General features: G+C 38.0%; 1 protein-coding gene across 1 annotated transcript in view; it reads left to right on the top strand.

Annotated features, from left to right (window-relative positions):
* Rgl (Ral guanine nucleotide dissociation stimulator-like) overlaps positions 1-7,500 on the top strand; it is a 207,772-nt gene that overhangs the window by 13,268 nt on the left and 187,004 nt on the right. The gene's annotated exons all lie outside the window — the stretch shown is intronic.

Here is a 7,500-nt window from a genome sequence, read left to right as displayed (position 1 = left end):
AGTCAAACCCGGAACGTTTTCCGGGCAAACGTCGTCCATGCTTAGCATTCTTCCGTTGCTCCGGCATTGCACGACTCACTCACCTGAACAGTAATGAACGTTTGCGAGCGTGGAAGTCCTTGAAAACGCAGGTTGGCACGTTTCAAACAAAGGGCTCCCTATTATCGTGAGTGAATCATGCTCAACTACTGTACATACATACTGTACATCCGGTCCGTGTTTACATCGGAAGAAACGCGAGAGGGAAAAAAAAAAAGAACTGTGATTACTGCGTGAGTAATGTGTTGTAGCTCGTTGTAGTTGAGTGTTATTATTATTATTATTATTATTATTATTATTATTATTATTATTATTATTGCTGCAAAAGGCCGTTAACGTACTGTACAATGGAAAGTTAAGAATGGTCCCGTTAATTATCTAAAATATATTGTTACTTTTTATTATTATTATTATTATTATTATTATTATTATTATTATTATTATTATTATTATTATTGCAAAATGCCGTTAACGTACAATGAAAAAGTGGAAAATGGTCCCGTTAATAATCTAAAATATATTGCTACTTTTTATTATTATTATTATTATTATTATTATTATTATTATTATTATTATTATTATTATTATTATTATTATAACTTCTACATCATATACAAGAACGGACATAAACGTACTATGAAAGGCGAAAATGACCTGTTATTTATCTACAATGTATTGCTACTCATTATTATTATTATTATTATTATTATTATTATTATTATTATTATTACATCCACTCTACGGGACTAAATAGTCATTGAAGTACTGAGCAATCTCTCTCAGAATTTAAGGCCTCTCCTTGAAAAATGACAAAACCGACCCATTAATTAGTTGATAAATAAAAAAAAAAATAACACCTGTGTATCAGTCTATCACTCTATCATTCAGCCAATGAGGCAGTTCGGCACAATGAGTGCAAATGGGAAGAATGAGGAAGCATGAGTGTCGCTTGCTTCATTTTACCCCCCTGTCCCCCATCTCCCCACCTCCACGATTAAGTACAAGTGGAAATGAGAAGGAGGTTCGTATGCTTCGTCATATCCCGAGCAAAGCGTCAACAACAGAGTCAGGACAGAGAGAGAGAGAGAGAGAGAGAGAGAGAGAGAGAGAGAGAGAGAGAGAGAGAGAGAGAGAGAGTGCAAGCCAAGCCGGCGTGTGAGTGCAGTTTTGTCCCGGGATTTCGTAGCATAGGGTTAACTGGTGTAGTGTGGTTTAGTGCTTAGCTTCGTGTGTGCTTAGTTCTGAGTTTAGGTGTGTGAAGAAAATGTTTTTAGATGATTTTGTGTTTGTTTTTTGTTTATGAAGTTCAGAAGGATAACCTTTTCGACTCAAAATCTTCTGGGAACCTTCAAGACTGGACAGGATCTTGCAACATGTGGAAGACGTTTTGACTTGGTGTTTTGGTGACCTTTGAACCTGTGCTTCTTTTTGGAATTATTTCCAAAATTATTTATTCTGTAAATCTGTGCTTGTTTTTGGAACTATTTCCCAAATTATCTATTTTTTCTTTCGTATCCTTAACTCTGGAATAACTTTTATGATTCTCAAACTAAAGAAGGATGAAAAATTCCAATACGTGATACCAAAAACATAAAATTCAGCGAATGTTTGATGACGAAATTTTTAGGATAAAATTGTGAACTGTGGTGACGTCATTGGAAACAGATTCCTTGATCAAATTAGATGAAGAGGAGTTAGTGCACGCTTTGTGTCATGAATGTGTAGTTGTCATAATGAAAATTGGCACGCAAAGCTTCAGTTGAGGAGAAAGCACATTATTTTAATGAGTGTGTAAATTCAAATGTTATTTTGGAAAGATACGCGAGGAAGTGTCAGCCTAGGCTTCATTGTCACGGAATACTTATAAAAATACGATAGTTAAGTATATCTTTCATATTATAAATTATGTAAAATGATACAAAAGATCCATTTTCATAAAGAGATTGGGCTCGTGAAACACTGATACACAAGTTACTGCAGTTTCAGAATGATTTTCAATGCTTTCCACGAGTATTTAGGGGTCCCATTTGCAGTATCTGCAAAATCAGTAGTAAGACAAGGGAGAACTGGAGTATCTACCATTTTTCTCAGTGTTGTATTTTTGCAGATACTACAGTCTTCCATTTTAGGTCAGTATATAGACCTAAATTCGCCAACACAGCCACAGATTACTCCACAGTTCGAAAACAGTAGTAATAAGCCATGTTGCTACCTTTCCTCGATAGAATCCTGCAGTGACGTCACGCCGTCACATGACTTCAGTTTGCGTTTTGTTTCAGCAGACGACAAACATGCGCGCGCAACTCGAGTCCAAATTGACATAAAATAATATATTATTTCTCCCGTAGGGGTTAGTGCCGTCAGGGTACCTCACGAGATGCACTGTAGGCATCACTTCAGGTTCTTTGCAGAGTCCCTTCGGCCCCTAGCTGCAACCCCTTTTTGTTCCTTTTACTGTATCTCCTCTCATATTCTTTCTTCCATCTTACTTTCCTTAACCCTCTCCTAACAACTGATTCATAGTGCAACTGCGAGGTTTTCCTCTGTTACACCTTTTGAACTCTTATTGTCAGTTTTCGTTTCAGCGCTGAATGACCTCGTTGGTCCCAGTGCTTGGCCTCTGGCCTAAATTCTATATTCAATTCAATTCAGTATATTATTTCTGAAGGAACACCTACCCTGAAGAATGCTTGGTCCTTAGCTATGCGATCTTTGCCTTTTAACGTAGGATAAGTTTGTATTGCGCCAGTGAGTCACACTTGGTATTGTATATTGCATTCCTCTCACTTTCATCATTATCCGTCCGAATGTCATCATTACCAGTGCGTCACTGGGATAATGAGGATGACGAAGTATGACCCCAGAGTCTTGAAATTCCTACCGTCATCGCTGCCGTTATATCTTCCGATTCCTGAAATTTGAAATAGTTTTGTATGAGTTTAGGAGAGGGGGGGGTTGCTAATTCAGGCTTCGTTCCTTAGTGAGTATGACGTTCAAAGAGAGAGAGAGGACTTAAGGATAGGAGGATAATTCAGGCTGTCCTTAGCGAAAAAGACGTTGAGAGAGAGAGAGAGAGGGGGGATGGGGTAATTCAGACTTTGTTTTCAGCGGAAAAGACGTTGAGAGAGAGAGAGGACTTTAGGAGAGGAGGATAATTCAGGCTGTTCTTAGCGAAAAGAGAGAGTTGAGAGAGAGAGAGAGAGAGAGAGAGAGAGAGAGAGGGAGGGGAGGAGGGGGGATTATTCAGACTTTATTCTTAGCGAATAAGACGTTGAGAGAGAGAGAGAGGGAGAGGAGGGGGATAATTCAGACTTTATTATTAGCGAATAAGACGTTGAGAGGGAGAGGAGGGGGTTAATTCAGGCTTTATTCTTAGCGGAAAAGACGAGAGAGAGAGAGAGAGGAGAGAGAGAGAGAGAGAGGTCATTAACTTACTGAAAAGGCCTCCACTGAATCAGTGAATGTGCCAAGCCTGAGTACCAATCTCAGATGGTACCACCTTACCTCTTAAAAAGAAGTTGGTTGGGTATATACGGGTGCCCCTGCATCATACCCCCACCCTTGTCCCCTCCCATTCTCCCCCTCCCTCTCTACCCCACCCCCACACACCCCCAAGGCTGTCTCGACGGTTGAAGATCGCTGATGGAAACTGAATGAGCATGGAATTGGATAATCGTGCTTCGTTTGGGCCCTTGGAAGAAGAAGCGTCGAAAGGAACGGTTTTATCAGAATTGACTAAATGCAAGACCACGATGAGACGCTGTATATGTCTCATTATTATTATTATTATTATTATTATTATTATTATTATTATTATTATTATTATTATTATTATTATTGATGTGATGAAAAAGGTGATATTTTTATTACTACAGTTTATCCTCACCTGTAATTATTTTTATTATTATTATTATTATTATTATTATTATTATTATTATTATTATTAATGGGACGGAAACGGAAATACTTTAAACGCTAAAACGTCTATTATTATTATTATATTTTTATTATTATTTAATGGTCAGTTGATTCTTTAATTTATTCATCACAAAAGCAATTTTCTCATCCTCTTATATTATGTAGTGAGGATTTTATTATATATTTGTAGTTAATTTGAGAATGTATATATACTTTCAGTTGGCCAGACTTTATATATATATATATATATATATATATATATATATATATATATATATATATATATATATGTAACAGTTCAACTTAATATATTTTAGTGTTAATGTCACGAACATCAGCTTAGAGCCCCGAAATTTATGTTGATGTAAGGAACTAGTACGTAAGATAGCTTTCTCATCGCCAACGTAAGTTGGATAGCTATCTTATCTTGAACGTACGTTGGCTAGCTATCTCATCACGGACGTAAGTTGGATGGCTATCTCACCATAGTAAACTGGATAGCGCTTTCATCACGAACATACATAGGATAACTATCTCACAATGAACGAACGTAGTGGAAGCTATCTCACCACGAACGTAAGTTGGATGGCTATCAAATCTTGAACGTACGTTGGATAGCTATCTTATCACGAACGTACATAAAACGGTATCTCTCCATGAACGTAAGTTGGATAGCTATCTCCCTAGGATAGCCATCTCACGAGGAACGTATACTGGATAGCTTTCTCATCGCGAACGTAAGTTGGATAGCTATCTCCCTAGGATAGCCATCTCACGAGGAACGTATACTGGATAGCTTTCTCATCGCGAACGTACGTTGGATAGCTATCTCACTACGAACATATATTTTAAAGCTATCTCATTACGAACGGTTACTGAATAAGTGTCAAACTCTATTCAGACCAGTGTATGTGACACCTGTTGGTGAATATTTTTAAATCTGTCTCCAGGTACTACGGGATTTTAAAATGTCATGTTGCGCCAACGTGCTGTGACACACTTAATCGTATTATTTTGTTTGTTTATAAATATTTTTAGTTTTCTGTAAAAGAAAACTATTGTGCCGGCTTTGTCTGTCCGTCCACACTGTATTCTGTCCGCACTTTTTCTGTCCGCCCTCAGATCTTAAAAACTACTGAGGCTGCAAATTGCTATGTTGATCATCCACCCTCCAATCATCAAACATACCAAATTGCAGCCCTCTAGCCTCATTAGTTGTCATTTTATTTAAGGTTAAGGTTAGCCATAATTGTGCTTCTGGCAACGACATAGGATATGCCACCACTGGGCAGTGGTTCAAGTTTCATGGACCGCAGCTCCTGTAGCATTTGACCGAGACCATCGAAAAATAGATGTTTTTTTCGGTGGCTTTGAGAATACGCTGTACAGAAAACTAGATTGCGCCGAAGAAACATCGGCGCGTTGTTTACTTGTTTTCAGTTAATGCTAATGTTGTTTGTGGAACGTCTTTGCACTGAAGATTTGGTTGTAAGTGTCATTTACGAGGAAAATCTCAGCCCCATTAATCCCCGTAAGGAGGGCAGTGCGTCAGTGCACCTCACGCTGTGCACTGTAGGCATTACTTAAGGTTCTTTGCAGCGTGCCTTCCTTAGGCCCCTAGCTGCAACCCCTTTCCACCCTCTCCTGACAATTGTTTCCTAGTGCAACTGCTTTGAGGTTTTCCTCCTGTTACACCTGTCAAACCTTTTTACCGTCTCGTAGGTTCCAGTGCGTGGCCTCTGGCCTAAATTCTATATTCCAATTCCATTTCTATTAACATGTTTCGAACACTTGTCTTTGTTTTATTTTTAGATTTAAAAAATTTATTTTTAGCCCTTTTGGATAGAAATGATAAGGAAACAAATTAGTTATAAGAGAACGTCTTGGGCAACAGATGAACTTTAAACTTTCGAACAGAAACCTAAAAATAAAATATAGAAAAAATATAAGATATCGGTCAAATGCCTAAGAGGAAACATCTTCAGTAACCGCAGATACAGTGATAAACTTCCTCAATAACTGCCAGGCAAAATATAGAAAAGTATCGTCCTCAACACTCGGTCTCACAGAACTAAAATATAGAAAAATATCGTTCTCAACACTCGGTCTCACAGAACTAAAACATGGAAAAATATCGTTCTCAACATTCGGTCTCAAACTAAAACATGGAAAAATATCGTTCTCAACATTCGGTCTCACGGAACTAAAACATGGAAAAATATCGTTCTCAACATTCGGTCTCACGGAACTAAAACATGGAAAAATATCGTTCTCAACATTCGGTCTCACGGAACTAAAACATGGAAAACTATCGTTCTCAACATTCGGTCTCACGGAACTAAAACATGGAAAAATATCGTTCTCAACATTCGGTCTCACGGAACTAAAACATGGAAAAATATCGTTCTCAACATTCGGTCTCACGGAACTAAAACATGGAAAACTATCGTTCTCAAACTAAAACATGGAAAAATATCGTTCTCAACATTCGGTCTCACGGAACTAAAACATGGAAAAATATCGTTCTCAACATTCGGTCTCACGGAACTAAAACATGGAAAAATATCGTTCTCAACATTCGGTCTCACGGACCTAAAACATGGAAAAATATCGTTCTCAACATTCGGTCCCACAGAACTAAAATAGTATAGAAAAACATCGTCCTCAACATTCGGCCCCACAGAACTAAAATAGTATAGAAAAGTATCGTCCCATGGGACTAAAATATAGAAAAATATTGTCCTCAACATGCGGTCCCATGGAACTAAAATAAAGAAAAATATCGTCTTCAACATTCGGTCCCTTGGAACTAAAATATAGGTAAACATCGTCCTCAACATTCGTTCCCACAGAACTAAAAGAAAAATATCGTCTTCAACATTCGGCCCACAGAACTAAAATATAGAAAAACATCGTCCTCAACATTCGGTCCCACAAAACTAAAATAGTATAGAAAAATACCGTTCTCAACATTCGGTCCCATGGAACTAAAATGTAGAAAAATATCGTCCTCAATATTCGGTCCCATGGAACTAAAATATAGAAAAATATCATCCTCAACATTCGGTCCCATGGAACTAAAATATAGAAAAATATCATCCTCAGCATTCGGTCCCACGGACCTAAAATATAGACAAATATTTCGTCCTCAACATTAGGTCCCACCTCACGGTAGGGCTTACACGCAGCTGTTCTGTAACTTCGTGATGATTCATGCATTTAATAAACCTGTGTGATTTAGATTCGTTTCGGCTGCACTGGGGATGCCATCCACGAATTTCCTTGTTCTTTTTTTATGTTTTTGTTTTTATCTCTCTCTCTCTCTCTCTCTCTCTCTCTCTCTCTCTCTCTCTCTCTCTCTCTCCTTCCTTCCTTGTTTGGTAGCGCCGGAAGACCTCTTGCCATGTGTACTAGGTGCATCTGTTGTGAGGTATTAGTTCTGTGATGAGATATTGGTTGAGGTATCAGTTCTCCTGTTATGGGATATTAGTTGAGATATTAGTTCTCCTGTTATGAGATGCTTGTTCTTCTGTTATGAGATAT

The sequence above is a fragment of the Macrobrachium rosenbergii genome, chromosome 1, assembly GCF_040412425.1.
Source record: "Macrobrachium rosenbergii isolate ZJJX-2024 chromosome 1, ASM4041242v1, whole genome shotgun sequence".
NCBI lineage: Eukaryota > Metazoa > Arthropoda > Malacostraca > Decapoda > Palaemonidae > Macrobrachium > Macrobrachium rosenbergii.
Note: the sequence above shows the minus strand (reverse complement) of the source record. Positions and strands in the feature narration are given on the sequence as shown.